Source organism: Styela clava, chromosome 14 (genome assembly GCF_964204865.1).
Source record: "Styela clava chromosome 14, kaStyClav1.hap1.2, whole genome shotgun sequence".
NCBI lineage: Eukaryota > Metazoa > Chordata > Ascidiacea > Stolidobranchia > Styelidae > Styela > Styela clava.
In genome coordinates, this window is record NC_135263.1 from 18518377 (window position 1) to 18545191 (window position 26815).

Sequence of the window (26815 nt, forward strand, 5' to 3'; positions counted from 1 at the left end):
ATAACACCTCTTCACGAGCTCCATATCACCAAATATTTGAATGGTCTCGAATAGTTATCTATATATTTTATCAGTTGTTGTCGTCGGTATGCTTGAGCAGTCAATTATTTACTTCACATAGAATGTGATCAATGCTGTTGCTGATGTTATGTCTCCGCCGTTTGGTTTGGGTGAAGAAATTACTATACAGCAGGCATCGAAAAAACGTCACGTTATGACCTCCCTTTTAACTACATCGCTGGCACGTTATTGTATGAAAACTTAAAATTATTCTTAGCTGCGCATGTCAATGAGCTAAGATTTGTACGCCAATGCAGAGAATGGATGCGCTATATTGATATAACGTTAAACTTATACACGCCGTTTTTCTTTCATTGAGTTATAGAAAGGTTACATTATTGATGGTATTCACGTGTGCGTTTACTCGACAAATATAAACAGACAAATATAATGGAATTGCTTGATTATTTGTACTAAGCTCCCGTCACTGATGCAAAAATGTGTGATCTGAGATAAACACGCCTGTCACGTTTTATCTCTCACCTTAACTGAATCATTACCATTTCTATTTAATTCGAGCGTTGGCGGGGTGTTGTTTTGGGGCGGGACTTGGTACAAAAGATACTGAGAATATTAATGTGAACTAGGTATTATACGGTGTATGAAGCAAATACCAACCGTCATTTGCATTCTGGAACTTTGAGATCACGCGTAAGAAGCGTTATCGGCTCGCAACGACAATCTGGAGTAATTAAAGTAATCAGGTAATAACATTTGATTACAAACAACGAGCCTTTTTCGTCAAATAATTTTTCGCGGGAAGCCACAAGCGACATCGCTTTTAGCCAGTCACAAATGTTTGTGGTAGGATGGGGTTTGACTTTCCGTAGGATGTATGGATAGGCTGATTGTTGGGTTATGACAGTGAGTTCGAAACAATATTCAGGTGAGCTAAATGTTCTTTATACCTATTACTTTCATTGCTATTATATTGCTTTCATTTTACTATTGTATAAGGGGTAAATTAGAGGTTTTCGGGCCTAAACAAAGTGGAATTATTAACCTAATACAGAAGTACAGTTGATAGATGATTCTCTTTTGTATCGAACTCAGTAACAGCGGGTTTCATTGTATCGTCACAAATATGCCAAACTTTAAAGCTATATGACAATATATACCTTATCATAATAAAAAACTCAAACGTAATACACTGATCTACGTAACTATGTAAGCTGCATTCAACTTGGTACGCTTTACATGAATGTAATTCATAACTTTCAAAACTTTTGCAAATGTAGCGCAATTGTAATGTAGCGCAAATGTAGGCGAATTGAATTATTGTGACCTCCTGAAGAATGCGCACCAAGATGGCGCACCACCTGAACTCGGGTTGTGTACCAGGTCAGGGTTCAGATTATTCGACATCTTGGTGCGCATACTTCAGGAGCACCTATTATTGTGTATAGATTGAATCTTTGTCCCTACCAACGTTCAAAACAAGGGAATGAGTAATTATCCAGTTTAAGTTAGAAATGCAGATTGCGCTGGGATTCAAATTTTTAAATCATTACTAACCCCAAATGGATAATTAGTAATATTTCATTTTAAAACGTGGCGGGAGCTTTGTGCAAAAGATGCGATAGATTCAGTCCCACTGTCCATTGAATATGCTAGCGACAGTTCTGCGACAATTTATTTATCAATATTTTTCCTTTTTCCAGGTGCAGAAATATTAAAAGTTAAAGATTCAAAGACACAAAGTAACGAACGAGGAATATTACAAGTAATAATTATTTGAACATTTTATTTGACTTTCGACGCCTATTGATTCCTGTATACCACTGTTTTCGTTTAAAATGCTGAAAAATTCGATGCGAGCGCACCTCGTCTCAGTTTTTGCATTGTTATGCCACTTATTTGATTGTGTGTTTTCTCTCGAAATTGTAAGAAATATATTTATACAAGTTTTAATAATTGTCTTTCGATTCAAAAGTCCAATAAAGTAAGACCCACGTTCACGTTTAAAATGCTAAATAGTTCGATGCGAGCCAACATTGTTATGCCGCTTATTTGATCCTGTGCATTCTACGCGAAATTGTAAGATTTAGATTTTGCACGAGTTTCAATAATTGTGTTTCGAAGCAGAAGTCCAAAAAAGTACTATATATATAGTCCCTTGTATCAAATTCTTGTACTCTCTTTGACCGCTAAAATTCGCTGCGCGCTTCCCTACGGTAGCGATCCCCAGTTTGCGATCACTACCGTGAAAAATGTGATAATGTTACTGATCTGAGATAATTAGTCATATACTCCATGAAACAGTTATAAAACTTTATTGGGTATTTTATTGTTATTGTGATATTTGCAATTTGTGCAGTGCAGGAAACTACACCTGATATGTATATATATATAAAGTATATATTTGAGAAATTTAATGGCAATCGCGGAGTATATTTTATTTGTCTAAATTTTCGAAGTTTTTGATTTCATGAAATTGAATGTCGAAATTTACCCGTTACGTATTTTATTAAAACTTACGTATGATTTTAGAAGAAAATATTCAAAAAAGAGTCTTACTCTAAGAATACAAAATGAAATACAATATGATAACTAACATATCATTTTAACTTAAGGATGTAATTTTGATGAAAATAGCGACATAGTTGAAAATGACTTAAATTGAATTACATAGTTGTTTTTTTGTATCTCTAGCATAAGCATAGCTTTGTAGTGTCTCTGTCAAATAATATTTGAGTAAATAAACTACCTTAAAATGGCATAGTTGGCTCAACAAAATTTAGTTTAATTCAAATTTAGAATCGGCTTATACAAAATCACGACCTATATATTGATTTTCAGCGTTTTGAAACACTGCTTGAAAGTCGGCAGGACAATTTATAATTGCACCGAAAGAAATTCGTCAAAAGCCAAGTTTTCATCACTGAGTGAGATGGAGGCCTATCAAGTCTGAAGAGCAAGTATGTAACCAAATCATTTGAAATCGTTCAATTTACATGTCTATAAATAAATGATATATTGTATTTTTTCGGGAAATCTACTAACAAATTATTACTTTCAATATATTGAGTATGAGCTTAGTTTTGTTTCGTCTATCAAATGAAATTTTCTTTTAATTACAACCTCAAAACTTCATGATTTGCACAATTACCGGTTTTATTCTGGCTATTGAGTCGGCCCAGCGAAATGGGCGCGGGTCATATTTTAGAAATAAAAATAAGGCTTTTTTCGTTCCCGCCCAGTAGTCGAGACACGAGAATGCCTTACATTGATTTCTTTTTGTCAGTTTAGGCACCAATGCTCGCTAATACTTGTATATGGCAAAATCTGTTAAAACCATACCATGTTCATTTCGTATAATCGCGAAATTAACTGTTCTGTACTACAAATTTACTGTAGCAATATCCGGTGAATAATGGCGTAGTCACTACAGCGCTGCACGTTCAGGGGCTAGCTGCTGTGTTGTCCCATCTGCTGTCGTTTCGTTTAATCGTCGAAACCGAAAGGCCAATAACTTTCTTGCAATGTCAGTTGATTTTAATATCATTAGGCCAGCATAAATAAAGGCGTTTCATCGCAATTAGGCGTCACGTTGTGATTACGACAAACAGTGAAATTTTTTCATAGTGATACTATAAGTTAATTCAGCAGTGTATATCTGCTGAGGAACTGAAAGGATTTGAACTATTCCTCTTAAGTGCAATTCGGGTAAAACACAACCCCACTTAACAACCATGCAAATACTAAAACTTATTGTTTAACTTGTTGTTTATCATAGGGTGCCTATATATACACTAATATGCTTAATTTGTTTAAATCGTATAGGCCTGGCCTTTTTTATTAATCTGATGAGCGTTTTTGCCCAAATGGTAGTTCACACTAACTACCATACTATATAAAGTAATCAGGCTAATTTTCTAAATGTAACTGTGGCTCATCGTGACCTGCACGCTATGGTAGTAAAGAGTTGATGACCATGTCATTGATGTTCCCAACTAGTTCAAACTGGAATTGCTTCAAATTTCCAATAATGATATTATCAGAGTGCGTCATACTAACTGTATTAAGATAGCCGTTAATCTTATATCTTAAAGAACTCGTGTTCTAACTAAAATTTACAAATACGATACTGTGTAAATTAGAGACATGATTTAGATTTAGAGACATGGAAATATGTGTCATATTTTCCCTATTGTTAGTGCAGGTCACGTCATGTTATGCCTAATCATGTGTATTAAGAAGAATTCAATTAATATAAACTCTCCTACATAATCTCTACTGAACGGTGTTAGTTAGATCTTTAAGATCAACTGAAAAATCCCCCTCCCCCAACTAAGACCAACTGTAGAATCTCCCTCCCTAACTAAGACCATCTAATAACCTCAACCTTATACCAAAATATTAGTCCATGTCAAATGAAGAATCAACTGGTATTCACCTGGTCAAAGAAGGGGTGATTCTTCAGTTGATCCGATCTTTCATATACGGCACTCACCGTCAATATGAGCTCTTAACTAGTTAAGATTTAGATAATGAGATACAACATAGCACACTTGACAGATCATTTATCACACTGACAGATCAAATATAATTTATATGATGTGTTGCAATATTATACACTGACAAAAATATTTGTAATTTTGGGGGAAATCTGTGAATAATTTATCAATGAACTGAAAATTAATATTTTTATTTCTATGTATCTAAAGCAGCGTTTCCCAACCTTTCTTGGTCGCGGACTGTTTTCTCGAGGGTGAAAACCTTTGCGGACTCAAAGAGCGTCTATTGCAATCGTACTCTGTGTGAAGAAGCAATAAAACCGATCACAACATTAAAATTTCAAAATCGGAAATTCGCCTCAATTAGGCGTTCGGTAAAAGAGTCGACTTTTTTAGTGTATAATGGCCGTTTCTATTGCACAATATTCAGTCCATGAGTTAAAATGTCTTTCTATTTTAATTTATTGTGTTCATAGTAACTTGCGGTTGCGTCGACTTATGACAAGATGAAAGCATTACTTCTTTAAAATGCCACGGCAATCTGCGAACATAATTATGTGAGAATCTATTGCCCGATTATATTTAGTTTTTATACATATTTTTTGCGATCTTGCGAATTTGTTATCTCCGTTAGAAAAAGTCTACTTGCTTCTGTAAAGTTCCAGAAAGTACAACTTGATTTTCCACTTATTAAAAATATATTTAAAGTTTATTAGTAAATCAAAAATACATCTCCATCGCCATGCTTTACTATTAAGTTAATTCGTGATGATTTTAATCTGCAATTGTGTTGACGAAATAAAAGCCCAGAAAATACCAATATGGTGAAGTGCCCGGATATATTTTGTTACGTATTTTTGTGAATTCGACAAATCTGAGCTGTTCGTACAACACTTACGGCGCTCCGGTACTGTACGCCAGAATCCTTAGGAAAAATGCCTTGGTACGTATACCACGGTAGCACCCGAAATTTTGCGATTTACAATGTCTGAAAAAGCGTTTCTAATCGCGAACTCTATCGAAACGTGTGCGTGTCTCGTGTTTTCGTCGAAAAGGTGTTTTTGTCACCTGTTACCAAATTTTGGAATAGTAAATTGCTATTCTAATAGTTGAATATTCGAATATATGCCCAGTCCTACTCATTAACCGGTAATTATTGACTCGAATAATGTTATGTGAATTAACTTGTCTTTTATGTTTTATGTAAATTCAAACGTAAATCGTAACTTGGCTGATAGTTAAGTTTCGCAAAATCGTTTGCAGCACGCAGTGAACTTCTGGCTCGTTGCGGACTCATTCAAACGCTTCGCGGACTCGGGTTGGGAAACCCTGAATTCCAAAGTATACGCATAGCTTCTCTGTGCTCCTGCCAAATTACATTTTCTGTAACCTAAAACTTAATAATGACATAGTTCGAACAACTATATATAATTCAAATCAATATTATACAACATTTACCTACATTTCATTATCATCTATCTATATCCTATTTCATTATTTATTATAAATTTCAGCTTTCTGAAACACTTCTTGAAAGCGGGAAAGACAATTTATCATTATATCTAAAGACATGCGGAATTATTTGTCCGAAAATGCATCACTGAGAGAAGTCGCTGCCTCGAGTCTAAAAAGCAAGTATGTTATTAAAATCTTTTGAATCTTCCTACATTCATCACCATTATTCACGGATCCCCACAATGAATTTTCAAATTGTTATCTATTACTATTCTTAAGTAAGTTAGAATTGCTTTATTTAATTTGAATGCTAAACATTTCAATAGGCTTAATGCCAGACATAAATAAATCTATATTTCCCAGATCAATTAAATATATTAAGGCTGTAAACTCAACAAAGATTAAGTTTGGGGTCGAACACCCTTTTGGTGTTTTTGGAATACTGAAAAAGTCCTAATAACATACGCGATGGCATTTTGGTAGAATCACCTAAAGCTTTTGTCAGCGCGACGTGTTTTCAAACAACTTATGTGCTTATTCTCCCTGAATCACAAATTTCCTTGACATATGAATGTATTGTTCGACGAGGCCGACGATAACTTTTTTGCTTGTGCGGAATTACGAGTTCAGTGTGCGAAACAAGTTAGAATGCTATATTATAAAAATCGCTGAAGAGATGCTAAGAATAAATGATAAAGAGGTGAATCCGCAACCCAATTTCTTGATCGAAAACCGGCATTATAAAATATGGAAACTAAAATCTAAAACGGAAGATATCACTATAAATTTTGTCCTAGCAGTCTTGCAGCAGATTGAAAACGTTTTTTAGACATTGTAAATATGTGTTATGTTAAGATTTCTTTAAATTGTATACCATATAGTAACTGAAATTGAAACACAATACTACTTTATCTCGATATGTGGCGATGTATAAGATAATTAATGCAAAATATATCGAACAATTATTTTTTTGCAATATTCCAAATTACAATCGTCCGTATTTTGTCCATATTTTTAAAATAATTCTGAGTGCCTAAAAACAAATCAAATTTGACTAACCTCAAAATACGATTCCGGTCTACTTATAGTTGACGGTTTGGAACGTATTTTATACAGTTTTTGAATAGTAATAAAAGTTTTCTCGACTAAAATTCGAGTAACGAAGAACACAAATAAATTACTATGACAAGATTTTTTAAATGTGCCAGATTTGTCCAAAACGAATCGAATATTCGAATGTATTCGAATATCAAAGTATTCGAATACCTTTTCGGCTGTTTTTCGAATAATTCCGAATAGTAGCCACTTTTCGCCGTAATCGTGGTGTTTCGTTTTATGGGAATCTTCAAACGACGTTTTACGCTGTCTCACGTATTGTAATGACGATCGGCACTTTGATTGTTTATATTCTGTGCGATCGTACGTCGCATAGTGTTGCGACACATTTGCACGTTTGCGTGGGTGGACATTGCCGACATTCGTTTACGAGGCTTTTAATTTACAAATTCATTTCCATTACGTCGAAAAATTGACAATTACTGTATTTCCCGCCAATAAGTCGCTTTTCTAGGGAGGCGTCTAATTGAGAAAGTATGTAGTTCTATGTGGTCTGTTTTTATTCGCATGAGTCTTCTCAAGCATGATTTGTGTAACTTTATATTTGGGTCTTAGGGTCTGCCAATCAAGATATTTAATCGCAGACCGGTTATGGTTACTTTAATATGAGAAACACGGCCACCGAGAAAGTGATTTGTGACCCCTTCGTTTTGCCGATTCAGCAGAACACGACAGGGACAGGAAAACACAGCTGTGAAATAACCCGTGGACGTACAGTGTATTACTTATCACATTCCAAAATTATTTCAACATTCGGGTTAATAGGTTGTCGAAAATGATTGCCGTTTTACAACTTAAATTTACCGCTCAATTGTTAAAAATAGTTAGTTTGGTAGAATCGATTCTACCAAACTAACTTGATCTGGTTCTAAACATATAAAATTATTAGCGCATATCAGCATAACTGAACAACAGGAACACAATTTTTCTACCCGTCTTATTGGAGGCCTGTATGGAAAAAAACTTATTTGAGTGCTAAAAATAGACATCGTCCTATTTGCCTTGTGGACTTATTAGCCGGGAAATACGGTATTTATAGCCGTCATTGTTACGATATCCAATAAATTGTCACAAGTTGGAAAAACAAGTCATAATAATTCTGATAACGATAGTTAAAAGTATCGATCCTTTACCAGGATGATTTCTTGTTGCGCTAAATAATCCAATCAATGACTGGTACCAGCATTTAAAATGTCATGCCGTATTAATTTAATTCTGTTCAATGTAACTCATGGTTGTATCGACAATCTGTGGACATAAAATGTGTGGTAAACTGACCGATATTATTAAATATTGATTCCCATTTTTATATTGATAAAATAATGGAAGTATTAATACCAAATACCACGGTATTTGTGGACATGAAATACGTGGTAAACTGCCCAATTATAATTAATTTCGGATTCGTATTTACAAAATAATAAAACTATTATAATTCTAAAATGCAACGGCGATCTGTGGCCTTAAAATGTGTGGTGAACTGCCCGATTTACCAACATTTGAGTTGTGATAATAGAATTAAATTAACACGGTCAGGCATTTTAAATAGTGGTATCGGTCATGGATTCGAATATTTTGCGCAGCACAAAATCATCCTAGTAAAAAGTCATACTTTTAAATACAAACCAATGGCAACCATTATCCAAATTAGTTCCCAACAGCGAGGATAAAGTATAAATTTTTTTTCCGTCTTGTGACAATTTTTCGTAAAATAAGAATCAAAAACTAAATATATTCGGCACAATATCACGGCAATCTGTGGACATAAATTGTGTGGCAAACTCGCGATTAATATTAACTTTTGATTCCTATTTTCATATTTACAAAATACAACGGCGATCTGTGGACTTCGAATGTGTGGTAAACTACCCAATTATAAATAGTTTTTGATTCCTATTTTCATATTTATAAAATAATAAAGTATTATTACTCAAACATACAACGGCGATCTGCGGACTTGAAATGTGTGGTAAAGTTCCCGAATATAATTAATTTTTGATTCGTATTTTTGTACTCACGAAAAAGTTGTCACAAGTCGGAAAAATGACTCATACTTTATCCCACTTTTTGGCAAATAATTCGGATAATGGTTGGTATTTAAAAGTATGGGCGTTTTACTAAGATGATTTTGTGTTACGCAAATATTCAAATCCATCATCGATACCACTATTGCCGTATTAATTTAATTCTGTTAACATTACTCGTGGTATATAAAATATATACTGCAATAATCTGCAAATATGAAATGTCTGGTAATATAGCTAGGTTTAACTTGTAGATAGCAGTTATTCCATTGCTTATTATATGGAAATTCCTACATACATTTAGATGAGCTTCAATTAGTGGATTTTATTTTCGAAGTATTCGAATCATATTCGAAAAATAATTTCGAATGTATTCGAAATAGTGAACTATTCGATATTGGCCATCCCTGGCTCGCACCGACTATGAATTGAATATTTTACTCGAGAGACAACCATTTATCCACTGCGATCCCACTTTTAGATAATATCACATTTGAATTTACGCACGTTGTCATATTTTGACGCTACTGATGTCAAATTTTAATAATGATGTTATTAATTCTTTGTACAATCACAAAATTAGCCAAGTCAGTATTTCAATATCAATCGAATGGCTCGCGGAGCGCCTAAGTTTCTCTCACAGAGCTCTTTGAGAACCTATGCACTAATAGACCAAGGAAGAAATTCTCGTAAGTGAGTGTTTGAAGTATCGTTGTACATTTTTAATAGCTGAGTTTCAGGCAGAATATTGTACAAATTTAGCATCTCTTTAAAAATTAGCTGTTTGCATCTAATAATTAAATATTCACTCCAGCTTACCATCTTAAAATTTTGTGGCAACGCTTCCAAATGGGCAAAAACTTAATATGGATACGCATTATCGCAATAGTTACCTTATGTCCAGGCTTGTCTATGGGAAACGTCCCATGAGATGGGATGGGACAACACAAATTTGTATTTCCCATGGGACGCGTGGGACACGAAAACTATATGATTTCCGGGGAAATGATGGTAAAAAATTTCGTTATGAATTTCGTGTCAATATATTTGAGCATGTCTATATTTCTTATGTTTTATTTATACGGGTATTACGTTATTTATAACATGGTCCTTATTATTCTGTGTAAAATTTACTTGTTTAATCTTATGAGCAAAACTCGTTTTTGCCACAAAATAGTATTATACTATAAAAAAGAATCCGACTAAGCTCATAAATGTAACTGTAAACTACCATGGTCTATACAATCCTTGGTAGTCCAGGTAACCATACGATTATTATTGATAAGTGTTCGAAGCAGGAACTATTCCTAATGCCCTGTTATTAAGTGCGAGTATTCATATCTTCTATTCTTGCGTGTATGTATCCATGTATGACGCTGTATTAATGCGAATATTACGACCCTAAAATCGTTTATCATGAGTACCTGAGCTAAGATGTCTAACTTCGTTAATTGCATAGTCCTTATCATTCTATCATTTTACATGGCTTATACTCAAATCTCGCGCCCCACCTCAAAATAACTAGTTAACAATGTGCTACAAAAACACAGATAGTTAGGGCAGAAGAAGCGCGTTGCAAATACGTGAATGGAACGAAAATAATGAAATAAATTAAGAAACTAAGGCGGACAAGATTTTACGCCTTTTTTTAAATTCCATCAATCAGCTTCACGTCCCCCTAAAATGTTTATGCCACGTGTGAGGCGCGCCCCACCGTAAGAAAATCACTGCACTAGTAAATATTTTACTAGTCTATATTTATATAATGAGTTACAATATAATGCACTGACAGATCATTGTAATTTTGTATCATTGTAATTGTAATTTTCGTGGAAATCAGAAAATAATTTTAGAATAAACGAAAAACTCAAGATTGATAATGACATAGTTCGTACATTTTATCTCTTCTCGGTATTTCTGTCAAATAGTAATTTTTGTGAGTTAAATAACTTGATAATGTCTTAGATCAACGAAATTTAGTTCCACCTAAAGTTAGATAGACTCGGTATACACATAATCATGACATTAAATTGATTTTTTATGTATTTTTAATACAAGCTTACTTTTGCTTTACCTCTGTCCAACAGAATGTTTTGGGATTTATAATTCCAAAACTTGATAATGAAACTATATATTTATTTTCAGTTTTCTAAAACACTGCTTGGAAGAGTCATGCATCAAACGGAGTCGACATTGTTAATAGTCTGGTGCATCACGAAGCGAGATGGAAGCCTATATAGTCCAAAGAGTAAAGAGCAAGTATGTAATCTTATAAATTTTTCAATTCATATTTTGTCAGGTATAAACTGATATACTATGTTGAATCCCGCTAGTCAGGAAGATTTGCAAATATTTGAATTATCCTCACAAGATGTCCAAAATATTTTTCCTAAATTTATTCATATTATTTCATAAAGTCATGTAATGCAATCGTTAGTTCACGGACAGGTGTGCAGTTTTTAGCTAGTATGCAATAAATTTTGCTGCTTTGTTAATTTCGTATACATGGTTCACAAAAAGACGCGGGTTATGTTTTTTTTGGGGGCGTTCTCCCATCGTTTGACAAGTATTGAAGTATGCGCCAGTCACCAGCAATAGGATTATAATGTGGCAATGGGGCATTTGCGGCTGCATTAATACAATTGGTCGGTCCTCATTTTATAATATGTATTGTATTCGTACTTTATGGGTTTGTTTCGTCGCGATAGCGTTTTGTCAGTTTTTCAAAAAATCTAGAACAGTAATTTTAAACCATGGTTTAATCGATTTTTGATGTTCATTGGAGCTGTTCCAGGAGTTCGACGAGGGTCCTTTAAATTAAAACACTTTATATTATAGGACTTTTCTATAACATCGTCTACTAATTATGCATTACTACAGTTTATCTCGGATATTTAAACTTAACAACTAATAAATTAGCGTCGCTGTTTGTATAGCGTTGCGTGGAGTGCTTATATGATAGTGCCCTCAGATGCTTTCTGCTTATGACTTTAAAACATCTTGGGTTAGTATGAAAAACCTAGGATTTTCAAGATGAATCACACAGCGTTACGTAGTATTATTTTGTTGATTTTGCCATTTCGCGAGAGCAGATACAGACAGGTACAAATAGATTTGATGAAATATATATCCAATTCATATCAAATTACATTTTTTGTCATTCATGAACCCAAAACTTGACATAGTTCAGATAGTTCAGATAATGACATAGTTCGAAAAGTCATTAGTACAATCAAATTTTAACCCTAAAGCCGAAATTAGATCGAAATAATTAAAAATTCTTCTGATATTATTCAATTTTTGTCAAATTTACCATCTTCGAATACCACATTGTGCCGCCACAACTTTTTGTTCGATTTAATGGAATATTTAAATTTTTTCCTGCTAGGTCGGGAAAGTTCGAAATAATTCAATATTTTTGAAAAACCTATTGTGTTTTATTATCAATTTTATTTGTACTGTATATTAATCATTTAAGAATATTACGACAGTTGAGAATGTTTCTTTGGAAAAACATCCCCGCCAGCTCAAAAATACCAAATTAGTAGTTGTTCAGCTTGGGTTTGGGGTTCAGGTTAAGAATGATTTACAAATTTGAAATGTGCATTCGGGAGTGTTTCTGAAATAAATGCTTCCATTGAATTGGATTTGAATCTGTCGTTAATTTGATTGCCCGACCCAGATTTGTGTTTGGTAAATTTTAATTTTTCTTTAAATACAAAAAAATCTGATAAATAATAATTTGATTCTAAGTCATTGCCGCATGAATGTCTTAGCCGTATAAAAGTAAGAATGTTAAACTAAATATTGGGGAAATGAAAGCAAACGTATCAACAACAAAGCGCTGAACGTTTCCACGAGTTTAGGAAAGAAATGAAATGGTGACTTCTAATTCTCTGATAAAGCGTAATAAATTGGTATATTTAAAAGAACGCAACATGAGGACTTATTATTGAATTTTTAGAATTTTACTGAACGATACTGATCATTTTGATCTTCATTAAAGCTTCCGAGTACTTTTGCAAAGCAATGCTGTATTACATAATGGTATTTTGCAAAAACTTAAGCTATGTGGTGAAGAGAGGGAAATGAACTGCAAAATTCTTGTTCCTAATACCATGTTTTATTTATACAGGATTCCCCACACTATATCTCCGCCATAACAAAAACGCTTGATCAGATGTTTGAAAGCGATGAACAACAACAGAATCATGAAAAATATCCCAATTTACTGGTGCAAATATTTGACCGAAAATATATTAATTAAAAGCGAAAGTTTTTCGGATTTTGTCTCCTTTAGTGAATTCATTCGAACCGTTAGGCTTTATTTTACCCAATATGCTAGATAATGAATGTCTCTGCTGGAAATGCGGAGCACTGGTCAAACTTGTGCTTGCACTGAAAATTATACACAAAAGAAACTGAGTCCTAACATGAGGCCGAGCTAAAATAATGATTATGAGAAAGAATGTGTTTGTGCGTTAAACTCTGTTTGGAATGACAAAGATTTGGCGTCGGTTATTTTAAATTTAGCCGACAGATTACTAAAATGCTTTGCTTTTATACATTTCGTATAACATTAATGAAATTTGAAGCGCCAAAAAATAAAGAAAAATACGCGCGTTGCGTTAATGAGCCTTGTTGGCTGTAATTGTGATACAATTCTACTACATTGAGCTTCTAAAAAAATAAAAATGCGGATTCTACTTACTTTCATGCAGGTACATCCTAAAACTCTCATTTGTACTGCGATTGTTTTGAAATCATATTTTAAAAATATGTTAACGTAAGTATAAATATTAAAGAAAACGAATCTCCCAAATCAAATAAACCCTCTTTGGTTCAGTACGAAATATATAACGCCGTTAACATTATAAAGAGGAAAATATGGAAATATCTGTAAAAAAGAAAAATTCTGTTCATTTTGAACTTCAACGGACATTTTTTCTGTAGTTCTTTGCGTTTCATACTTTTTTTATTTGTTTTTTGTTGTCAAGACTTCATGAAATTAGTAATTTTATAGTTTTTTTTCTCTTGGTTTTAAAAAGACCATATAGTGTGAATGTTTACACGCATTTTCTACTCGAGGTTCTCGCTTATCGTTTGAGCTTCTTTTTTCCCCTAATAAGAGGTCATCTATAAACTTGTCCTGGTATCACGATGCCATGAAAATATATTGTCTTCTGGTAGTCGCGTTTTTATTACTTTAACTTGGTTCATATTTTAATGCTCGACACAAATTAGGATAATTTTAAGTTGAAACAGGTCCAAATATTACCTGAGGACAGCTAAACTAACGCAATATGCTATGTTCATTTTGCATTAATATCGTCTGCCCTGAATATTAATTTTTTAATACCCTCCGTAGCCGGTCGTTCTGGTGCCATTTTACTTGGTTTTTTTTTGTCAACCATTAGGCCCTAGAGCTTCACTCATGGCTTTTTATTAGCGTGTGATAATAGAGCTCTATTCAGCAATTTTTGTAAAACGCACTCATCTAAAAAAAACATTTTACGCCAAAATTCCTATTAAACTTGCGAGATTTTGTGTCTAGTAGAGGGTTAATAATTATTCCTAATTATTTAATTTTTATTTCAGCGTTTTCTAGTGGTATTTTCCAACAGAACAACACCAAAATCACTATTATAGCAAGAATAGTTACTCTAAAATTCACGATTGTATTTACAGAATTTTTAAGTTCAAGGCTACAATTGACAATTTTGATGATGTCACACCTCTGATTATTAGTGCACACGCTCCCCTCAATGCAAAAAATGGTACCTTTTTCGACTGAAATGCGCGTAGAAAGACGTAAACATTCTAATGCGCGCCTCTATGCGTGAAAATTACCATTAATTTTACGTTTTTTTTTACGATTAAAAAATCTCGATACCTCCCGCCAAGTATGGTGCAGTCGAAATCATATTTATCAAAACATCACAGTACCAGGGATGATATGTATGACTGAAAATACATGTAAAGCCAATAATAAGTCATTACAAATGATTGATAATGATTGATTTCTTGTCTGAGTCGCGTCAACAATTTCACACATGTGACTGGCGATTTTGAAATCCACGCTATTTATACGATTCGCACTTTGCGCCACGGCTGGAGTCTCTTTTTTCGTGAAATATACGACTCTACTATAGAACATTGACTGTAAAACACCATTAATAATACCTTCCATGAGTTGGACTAGGCCAAATAATACTAGAGTATATGCCATCCGGATGTGTTGGGTTCGAATGTTCATATTACTATCGTGTATAATTTACCTGTTTTATTATATCATTAATTGCGGTATATTGGCTTTTCATTTTATTCAATTTCGGTATGGATTGGGTAAAATGGTGTTCTACCTTCTGCTTAAAACAAAGACCAATGTCGTTATACAGTCAGTGCTGGTCAAAACTAAATTAAAAGACGTTCGGTAAAAGATCGGGTATCGGTCAAATCGCCAAATTGTTTAGTATCGATAATCGCATCGACATCGGCTAAATGTAGACTGATATTTCCAAGATAATTAACTTATTAATCTATTCCAGAATGTTCTAAAAAGTAGGTTAACCTCAAATCTTACATCTCTTGGTACTGGTTTAACCATATGGTTCATGTCCTAAAATTAAATATCCAATAATATACTATAATCGTAATTACCATATAACCTCTATTGGGAGTGTTTCTAGAACCCATGCCTTCATCTCCATAAGTTTTCAAATCTAGAAATATATTCCCTATTTCTTTAAAGTTTATTGCACGTATTGATATGGTATGTTCTTATAATGAATGTATAATGTATACAATCCCTGTGGCTAATGTAACTTATTGAAAATTAGAATAAACGAAAAACTCCAAAGATTGATAATGACATAGTTCGTACATTTTATCTCTTCTCGGTATTTCTGTCAAATAGTATTTTTTGTGAGTTAAATATCTTGATAATGTCTTAGATCAACGAAATTTAGTTCCACCTAAAGTTAGATAGACTCGGTATACACATAATCATGACATTAAATTGATTTTTTATGTAATTTCAATATAAGCTTACTTTTGCTTTACCTTTGTCAAACAGCATTTGTTGTGATTTATAATTCCAAAACTTGATAATGAAACTATGTATTTATTTTCAGTGTCCTAAAACACTGCTTGGAAGAGTCATGCATCAAACGGAAACGACATTGTTAATAGTCTGGTGCATCACGGAGCGAGATGGAAGCCTATATAGTCCAAATGGTAAAGAGCAAGTATGTAATCTTATAAATTTTTCAATTCATATTTTGTCAGGTATAAACTGATATACTATGTTAAATCCCGCTAGTCAGGAAGATTTGCAAATATTTGAATTATCCTCACAAGATGTCCAAAATATTTTTCCCAATTTTAATCATATAATTTCGTAAAGTCATGTAATGCAATCGTTAGTTCACGGGCAGGTGTGCAGTTTTTAGCTGGTATGCAATAAAATTTGCTGCTTTGTTAATCTCGTATACATAATTCCCAAAAAAAGCGGGTTATGTTTTTTTTGTGACGTTCTCCCATCGCTTGACAAGTATTGAAGTATGCGCCAGTCGCCAGCAATGGGATTATAATAGTGGCAATGGGGCTTTTGCGGCTGCATTAATACAATTGGTCGGTCCTCATTTTATAGTATCTATTGTATTCGTACTTTATGGGTTTGTTTCGTCGCGATAGCCTTTTGTCAGTTTTTCAATAGTCTAGAACAACGTTTTCCAAACTGTGTTCCGCGGAACACTAGTGTTCCGTGAGCATCTTCCGAGTGTTCTGTGGAATAGGGATCAAAATTACGACTAAATTGAGCGACATGCTATATCGGGATCGTGAAGTTGTCGCCCAACTGGCGACCGTCCAATATCGCGTCACCGTCGGCCTAAATTTGACTAACTTTTTGAGGGTAGTGGCATTTTCGTCACTCGTCGACCTAGTTTTTCGAAGTTTGTAAGAAGACTATTTAAATTTTTACTATGTTATATATCAATATATAGGCTTATGTATGTTTGGTGATTTTGGTGTGAATATTCCTGCCATCTACCAACATTCAATTGCCGGTTCTTATTATTACGTATGTGTCAAGTCTTGCACCCTGTTGGACATCGACGTCAGTTTTTTTTTTCATTTCTAGAATGTATTTTCGGATATTGTGCGATCATTTTGGACAAACGCTGAGCGCAATTATAGGAATGAATTTGGAGACTAAATTTGCAAATTAATTTCATTCTGATTGCCTTCTTTCGTGTCGACTTCGATCGCCAACGTGTCAAAAAAAGTCAACAATATCACTGTTTGATCTTTGATCCGGGGACTCGTTGTCTTTTTATTTTTAATTTTATATTTATTTTTGTTTATGTTTGTGTTAAATAAGATTTCAGAAATGTCGTAACTGCGTATCCGTCAATAATTCTGATGAAATTGACCTGACGGCATTGTTAAATATTAGTACTTATTCAATACTTGTATTGGTGTTTCGAATATTTCGAAACGACCCACTTAAACTTGATATTCACGCGACATTGGCGCACATTATGCTCATTTAAACCTTGAGATAGTATCATAGCCACTCAAAGTAAATGGGTAAAAACACTACAACCCAAATATAACACTCAATTTTGACGCGATGTATGTGTTCTCGTGTGGTCGTCAAAAAAACGCAATGGTGTTGTGTTATACAACTTATGTAATGATTGATTCTTTGATTTGGTGACCAGCGAGTGTCATGTCCACGCCCCGTGGTACCAGATATTCGAATAGTAAACTGCTATTCTAATATTCGACTTGATTTTCGAATATTTTGCCAACCCTACCATGTAACCAGAAAGCAATCATTAGCTTGATTGATTTCATTTTAAAGAACTTGCCTTTTTTGTATTATGTAAATTACCTACACCGAAATAAGGAATTGGCTGGTATTAATGTTTGGTATAAACGAAGCGGCCCGCAGCGAATTTCGTCATGTGAAAGTGGCCCGCGAGACCAAAAAGGTTGGTCAGGCCTGATGTAAAATAATCAATAATTTTAGTAACATTGAACATAATTCTGTTGGTTTTTGCGGCGCTTTCGGCAACTCGCCACGGTGCACTACCGGTAGTAGCGCATCCTTTGGGAACCGCTTGCATTACACCATTTTGGTGTTCCGCGGCGCGAGATAATAAGCGTAAGTGTTCCGTGGCCAAAAAAGTTTGGGAAACGCTGGTCTAGAACAGTAATTTTTAACCATGGTTCAATCAAATTTTAGGTGTTCATTGGAGCTGTTCCGGGAGTTCGACGAGGGTCCTCTTAATTAAAACACTTTATATTATAGGACTTTTCTACAACATTGTCTAGTAATTTTGCAAATTTAACTACAGTTCATGTCGGATATTTAAACTTAACAACTAATAAATTAGCGTTGCTGTTTGTATAGCGTTGCGCAGTTTTAAGTTTTAGTGAATCCGTCATCTCCACGGATGTCGCGCGCTTTGGTGTTTGTGCTTATATGATGGTGCCCTTAGATGCTCTCTACTTATAACTTTGAAACATCTTGGGTTGTTATAGCAAACCAAGGATTTTCAAGCTGAATCTTTTTATTTCCTATAACCTCGCACGAAATTAGGCTTCCCCTTTGTAAAGTTAGGATTGGGCTCCCAATTTCAACCGTTCAGAAAGAAATGAAAAGACCACTTCTAATTTTCTAATGAAGCGTAACAAAATGGTAGATTTGAAAGCACGCAACATCAGGACTTTTTTTTAATAAATTATAGAATTTTTTTATTTTGATCATGACATTAAATTGATTTTTTTATGTAATTTTAATAAAAGCTTATTTATGCTTTACTTCTGTCAAACAGCATTTTTTGTGATTTATAAATCCAAAACTTGTTAATGAAACTATATATTTATTTTCAGTTTTCTAAAACACTGCTCGAAAAAGTCATCGCATCGAACGACATTGTTAATAGTCTGGTGCATCACGGAGTGAGATGGAAGCCTATATAGTCCAAAGGGAACAGGGCAAGTATGTAATCTTATAAATTTTTCAATTCATATTTTGTCAGGTATAAACTGATATATCATGTTAAATCCCGCTAGTCAGGAAGAGCTGCAAATATTTGAATTATCCTCACAAAATGTCCAAATTATTTGCTCCTAATTTTATTTATATAATTTCGTAAAGTCATGTATTGCAATCGTTAGTTCACCGGCAGGTGTGCGGTTTTTAGCTGGTGTGCAACCAATTTTGCTGCTTTGTTAATTTCGTATACATAATTCCCGAGAAGACGCATAATTATTTTTTTTTTTTACGCGTTCTACCATCGTTTGACAAGTATTGAAGTATGCACCAGTCGCCAGCAATGGGATTATAATAGTGGCAATGCCAATGGGGCATTTGCGGCTGCATTAATACAATTGGTCGGTACTCATTTTATAGTATGTATTGTATTCGTACTTTATGGGTTTGTTTCGTCGCCTTAGCGTTTTGTCAGTTTTTCAATAGTCTAGAATAGTAGTTTTTTAACCATGTTTCAATCGAATTTTTGGTGCTCATTGGAGCTGTTCCAGGGGTTCGACGAGGGTCTTTTAAATTAAAACAGTTTTATATTATAGGACTTTTTTATCACATTGTCTACTAATTATGCAAATTCAACTACAGTTCATTTCAGATATTTAAACTCAACAACCAATTAATTAGCGTTGCTGTTTGTATAGCGTTGCGCAGTTGTAAGTTTGTAAGTTTTAGTGAACCCGTCATCTCCACGGATGTCGCGCGTTTTGGTGTTTGGGCTTATATGATAGTGCCCTTAGATGCTTTCCAAGGATTTTCGAGCTGAATCTTTTTATTTCCTATAACCTCGCACGAAATTAGGCTTCCCCTTTATAAAGTTAGGATTGGGCTCCCAATTTCAACCGTTCGGTACAATGAGGTTTGGCCAGAGCTTTCAGGATACTGAGGATAGCGCAGGGGTTCGACAGGCTCGAAAAGGTTAAGGTTAACTAGGATTTGAAAAAAGACACAGCGTTACGTATAGTAATATTTTATTTGATGTTGCCATTTAAGAAAGAAATGAAATTTCCACTTCTAGTTTTCTAATAAAGCGTAATAAATTGGTAGATTTGAAAGCACGCAACATCAGGACTTTTTTTTAATAAATTTTAGAATTTTCTGATTTTGATCAGGACATTAAATTGATTTTTTTATGTAATTTTAATATAAGCTTATCTTTGCTTTACCTCTGTCACACAGCATTCTTTGTGATTTATAAATCCAAAACTTGATAATGAAACTATATATTTATTTTTAGATTTCCAAAACACTGCGTGAAAAAGTCATTGCAACAAACGACATTGTTAATAGTCTGGTGCATCACGGAGTGAGATGGAAGCCTATATAGTCTAAAGAGCAAGTATGTAATCTTATAAATCTTCCAATTCATATTTTGTCAGGTATAAACTGATATATCATGTTAAATCCCGCTAGTCAGGAAGAGCTGCAAATATTTGAATTATCCTCACAAATTGTCCAAAATATTTTGCCCAATTATAATATAAATTTGAAAAGTCATGTAATGCAATGGTTTCCACACGCTAGTTCACGGACAGGTGTTCAGCTATTAGCAGGTATGCAATAAATTTTGCTTCTTTGTTCCTTTCGTATACATAATTTCGAAAAGACGCGGATTATGTTCTTTCTTGGTGGTTCTCTCATCGATGGCAAGTCTCGAAGTATGCGCCAGTCGCCAGCAATGGGGTTATATTACTGGCAATGGGGTATTTGCGGTTGCATTCATACAAGTGGTCGGCCTCATTTTATAGTATTTATTGTATTCGTACTTTATGGGTTTGTTTCGTCGCCATAGCGTTTTGTTAGTTTTTCTATAGTCTAGAACAGTAGTTTTTAACCATGGTTCGAATTTTTGGTGTTCTATGGAGCTGTTACAGGGGTTCGACAAGGGTGCTTTAAACTAAAACAGTTTTCTAATATGAAACTTTTCTATCATATCGTCTACAAATTATTCAAATTTAACTACAGCTCATCTCAGATATTTAAACTTACACGTTTAAACTTACACGATGTCGCGCGTTTTGGTGTTTGTGCTTATATGATAGTGCCCTTAGATGCTTTCTGCTTATGACTTTAAAACATCTTGGGTTGTTATGAAAAACGTAGGATTTTCAAGATGAATCACACAGCGTTACGTAGTATTATTTGGTGGATGTTGCCATATCGCGAGAGCAGATACAGACAAGTACAAATAGATTTGATGAAATCTCTATCCAATTCATATCAAATTACATTTTTTGTCATTCATGAACCCAAAACTTGACATAGTTCAGATAGTTCAGATAATGACATAGTTCGAAAAGTCATTGGTACATTCAAATTTTAACCCTAAAGCCGAAATTAGATCGAAATAATTAAAAATTCTTCTGATATTATTCAATTTTTGTCAAATTTACCATCTTCGAATACCACATTGTGCCGCCACAACTTTTTGTTGAGCCAAGTTTTTTTTTATATTAGTGCTCGATTTAATGGAATATTTAAATTTTTCAATATTTTTGAAAAGACCTATTAGTGTTTTATTATCAATTTCATTTGTACTGTATATTAATTATTTAGGAATATTACGACAGTTGAGAATGTTTCTTTGGAAAAATAAGAGATTTGGGGAAACATCCCCGCCAGCTTTAAAATACCAAATTAGTAATTGTTCAGTTTGGTTTAGGGTTCAGGATAGGAATGATGAATTTAAATTGAATTGGATTTAAATCTGTCGTTAACTTAAATGCCCGACCCAGATTTGAGTTTGGTGAATTTTATCTTTTATTTAAATACAAAGAAATTTGATAAATAATATTTTGATTCTAAGTCATTGTCGCATGAATGTTTTAGCCGTACAAAAATACATCGATAAATGCTAACTGATGTTTATTGTTTTTACTCAAGTAAAAGAGTGAAGATGGAAAGTGAGAATGTTGAGCCAAATATTGGGGAAATGAAAGCAAACGTATCAACAAAAAAGCGCTGAACGTTTCCACAAATTTGAGAAAGAAATGAAATGGTCACTTCTAATTCTCTGATGAGGCGTAATAAATTGGTAGATTTAAAAGAACGCAACACGAGGACTATCATTGAATTTTTAGAATTTTCCGATTTAGTCGTAACGATACTGATCAGTTTGATCTTCATTAAAGCTTGCGAGTACTTTTGCAGAGCAATGCTGTATTTTGCAAAAATCTTAAACTATTTGGTGAAGAGAGGGAAATGAACTGCAAAATGTTTGTTCCTAATACCATGTTTTATTCATACAGGATTCCCCACACTATATCTCCGCCATAACAAAAACGCTTGATCAGATGTTTGAAAGCGATGCACAACAACAGATTCATGAAAAATATCCCTATTTACTGGTGCACATGTTTGACCGAAAATATATTAATTGAAAGCAAAAGTTTTTCGGATTTTGTCTCTCTTAGCAAATTCATTTGAACCGTTAGGTTTCATTTTACCCAATATGCTAGATAATGTCTCTGCTGGAAATGCGGAGCACTGGTCAAACTTGTGTGCATGCACTGAAATATATATACAAAAGAAAACTGAGTCCTAACATGAGGCCGAGCTGAAATAATGATTATGAGACAGAATGTGTTTGTGCGTTAAACTCTGTTTGGGAAGACAAAGATTTGGCGTCGGTTATTTTAAATTTAGCCGACAGATTACTGAAATGCTTTGCTTAAATACATTTCGTATCACAATAATGAAATTTAAAGCGCCAAAAAATAAAAACAAAATACGCGCGTTGCGTTAATGAGCCTTGTTGGCCGTAATTGTGATAAAATTATACTATTTTGAGCTTTTGAAAAAATAAAAATGCGAATTCTATTCACTTTTATGCAGGTACATCCTAAAACTCTCATTTGTAGTGCGATTGTTTTGAAATCATATTTTCAAAAATAGTGTTCTTAGAGCCCATGCCTTTATGTATAAGTTTTCAAATCTGGAAATATATTCCCTATTTCTTTATAGTTTATTGCGAGTATTAATATGCTATGTTCTTTTAATGAATGGTTAATGTATACAATCCCTGTGGATAATTTAACTTATTGAAAATTATTTGATGAAATAATTGAATGAAATAATACTTCATGGCTTTGTTTCCTCGCCATATAAATTTGGAAAAGACGGATAGGAGAAAAATCTACACATTACATGTAAATAATTTTACGAATTTTATTAGACCTAGATATTTTTAATGTTATTCCAGCGTTTCAGGGGCAGATTTTTGACGGCCATGAAGAAATTAGGAAAAGAAGATACAAGGAAAATCTACACATTACATGTAAATAATTTTACGAATTTTATTAGACCTAGATATTTTTAATGTTATTCTAGCGTTTCAGGGGCAGATTTGTGAAGGCCATGAAGAAATTAGGAAAAGAAGATACAAGGAAAATCTACACATTACATGTAAATAATTTTACGAATTTTATTAGACCTAGATATTTTTAATGTTATTCTAGCGTTTCAGGGGCAGATTTGTGACGGCCATGAAGAAATTAGGAAAAGAAGATACAAGGAAAATCTACACATTACATGTAAATAATTTTACGAATTTTATTAGACCTAGATATTTTTAATGTTATTCTAGCGTTTCAGGGGCAGATTTGTGAAGGCCATGAAGAAATTAGGAAAAGAAGATACAAGGAAAATCTACACATTACATGTAAATAATTTTACGAATTTTATTAGACCTAGATATTTTTAATGTTATTCTAGCGTTTCAGGGGCAGATTTGTGACGGCCATGAAGAAATTAGGAAAAGAAGATACAAGGAAAATCTACACATTACATGTAAATAATTTTACGAATTTTATTAGACCTAGATATTTTTAATGTTATTCTAGCGTTTCAGGGGCAGATTTGTGAAGGCCATGAAGAAATTAGGAAAAGAAGATACAAGGAAAATCTACACATTACATGTAAATAATTTTACGAATTTTATTAGACCTAGATATTTTTAATGTTATTCTAGCGTTTCAGGGGCAGATTTGTGACGGCCATGAAGAAATTAGGAAAAGAAGATACAAGGAAAATCTACACATTACATGTAAATAATTTTACGATTTTTATTAGACCTAGATATTTTTAATGTTATTCTAGCGTTTCAGGGGCAGATTTGTGAAGGCCATGAAGAAATTAGGAAAAGAAGATACAAGGAAAATCTACACATTACATGTAAATAATTTTACGGATTTTATTAAACCTAGATATTTTTAATGTTATTCTTACGTTTCAGGGGCAGATTTGTGACGGCCACGAAGAAATTAGGAAAAGAAGATACAAGGAAAATCTACACATTACATGTAAATAATTTTACGGATTTTATTAAACCTAGATATTTTTAATGTGATTCTAGCGTTTCAGGGGCAGATTTGTGACGGCCATGAAGAAATTAGAAAAAGAAGATACAAGGAAAATCTACACGTTACATGTAAATAATTTTACGAATTTTATTAGACCTAGATATTTTTAATGTTATTCTAGCGTTTCAGGGGCAGATTTGTGAAGGCCATGAAGAAATTAGGAAAAGAAGATACAAGGAAAATCTACACATTACATGTATTTATTTTTACGAATTTAATTAGGATTAGATATTTTTAATTTTCTTGCTTCTCAGGCAGAGAATTCTGAAGGCAATGAAGAATTCGAGAAAAGACAGAAGAAATATCTACACCATAAATGTAAATATTTTTCGAATTTTTTTAGGCTTAGATATTTAATGTTAATGTAGCTTCACAGGCACAGAATTATGAAGACAATGAAGAAATTAAGAAAAATGGATACAGGTAAATATATTACACTTGTTTCATTAGGCAGGCCTACTCTTTGCAACTAGTGTTTATTTTGATTTTAGTTCGAATTATTATTTTCCTGATTATATTAACACTGATACAATAATACACGAAGTATTATGTTTATTACTGCTACTGAATATTTATTAATAAAACTTTTTTTAGTAATATGCTGTATCCATATTTGCTTATCATATTTGTCATATTCATTATTTTCTCTTCTATTTTTTTTTTAAGATATTTTCCACAGAAAACAAGATATCGTGACACCAACAAAAGAAGAAAAATATTAACAGGGCTGCCATGGCTTTTTTGTTTTTAATATTTTATTTGGTATAGATAGATTTAGACCCATTCCCGCCATTAGGAATAATAGGAATATTATTAGGCTTAGATATTTTAAATGTTATTCTAGCTTTTCAGGGGCAGAATTATGAAGGCAATGAAGAAATGAAGAATATACGGATACAAGAAAAATCTACACATTACATGTAAATAATTTTACGAATTTTATTAGACCTAGATATTTTTAATGTTATTCTAGCGTTTCAGTGGCAGATTTGTGACGGCCATGAAGAAATTAGGAAAAGAAGATACAAGGAAAATCTACACATTACATGTAAATAATTTTACGAATTTTATTAGACCTAGATATTTTTAATGTTATTCTAGTGTTTCAGGGGCAGATTTGTGAAGGCCATGAAGAAATTAGGAAAAGAAGATACAAGGAAAATCTACACATTACATGTAAATAATTTTACGAATTTTATTAGACCTAGATATTTTAAATGTTATTCTAGCGTTTCAGGGGCAGATTTGTGACGGCCATGAAGAAATTAGGAAAAGAAGATACAAGGAAAATCTACACATTACATGTAAATAATTTTACGAATTTTATTAGACCTAGATATTTTTAATGTTATTCCAGCGTTTCAGGGGCAGATTTGTGACGGCCATGAAGAAATTAGGAAAAGAAGATACAAGGAAAATCTACACATTACATGTAAATAATTTTACGAATTTTATTAGACCTAGATATTTTTAATGTTATTCTAGCGTTTCAGGGGCAGATTTGTGACGGCCATGAAGAAATTAGGAAAAGAAGATACAAGGAAAATCTACACATTACATGTAAATAATTTTACGAATTTTATTAGACCTAGATATTTTTAATGTTATTCTAGCGTTTCAGGGGCAGATTTGTGAAGGCCATGAAGAAATTAGGAAAAGAAGATACAAGGAAAATCTACACATTACATGTAAATAATTTATTAGACCTAGATATTTTTAATGTTATTCTAGCGTTTCAGGGGCAGATTTGTGACGGCCATGAAGAAATTAGGAAAAGAAGATACAAGGAAAATCTACACATTACATGTAAATAATTTTACGAATTTTATTAGACCTAGATATTTTTAATGTTATTCTAGCGTTTCAGGGGCAGATTTGTGAAGGCCATGAAGAAATTAGGAAAAGAAGATACAAGGAAAATCTACACATTACATGTAAATAATTTTACGAATTTTATTAGACCTAGATATTTTTAATGTTATTCTAGCGTTTCAGGGGCAGATTTGTGACGGCCATGAAAAAATTAGGAAAAGAAGATACAAGGAAAATCTACACATTACATGTAAATAATTTTACGATTTTTATTAGACCTAGATATTTTTAATGTTATTCTAGCGTTTCAGGGGCAGATTTGTGAAGGCCATGAAGAAATTAGGAAAAGAAGATACAAGGAAAATCTACACATTACATGTAAATAATTTTACGGATTTTATTAAACCTAGATATTTTTAATGTTATTCTAGCGTTTCAGGGGCAGATTTGTGACGGCCATGAAGAAATTAG

At 33.3% G+C, this 26815-nt stretch overlaps 1 long non-coding RNA gene across 2 annotated transcripts; it reads left to right on the forward strand.

The window, feature by feature from the left end:
* Nucleotides 1–816: 816 nt before the first annotated feature.
* LOC120336449 (uncharacterized) lies at nt 817–22422 on the forward strand. 2 transcript variants are annotated; one of them, XR_013480327.1, is made up of 9 exons: nt 817–946; nt 1722–1783; nt 2860–2978; nt 6032–6152; nt 11258–11371; nt 16246–16359; nt 19016–19124; nt 20410–20511; nt 22056–22422. It is a non-coding gene; the product is annotated as an uncharacterized LOC120336449 (long non-coding RNA). The 2 variants fall into 2 exon arrangements; XR_013480328.1 differs by lacking the exon at nt 6032–6152.
* The last annotated feature ends 4393 nt before the right edge of the window (nt 22423–26815 follow it).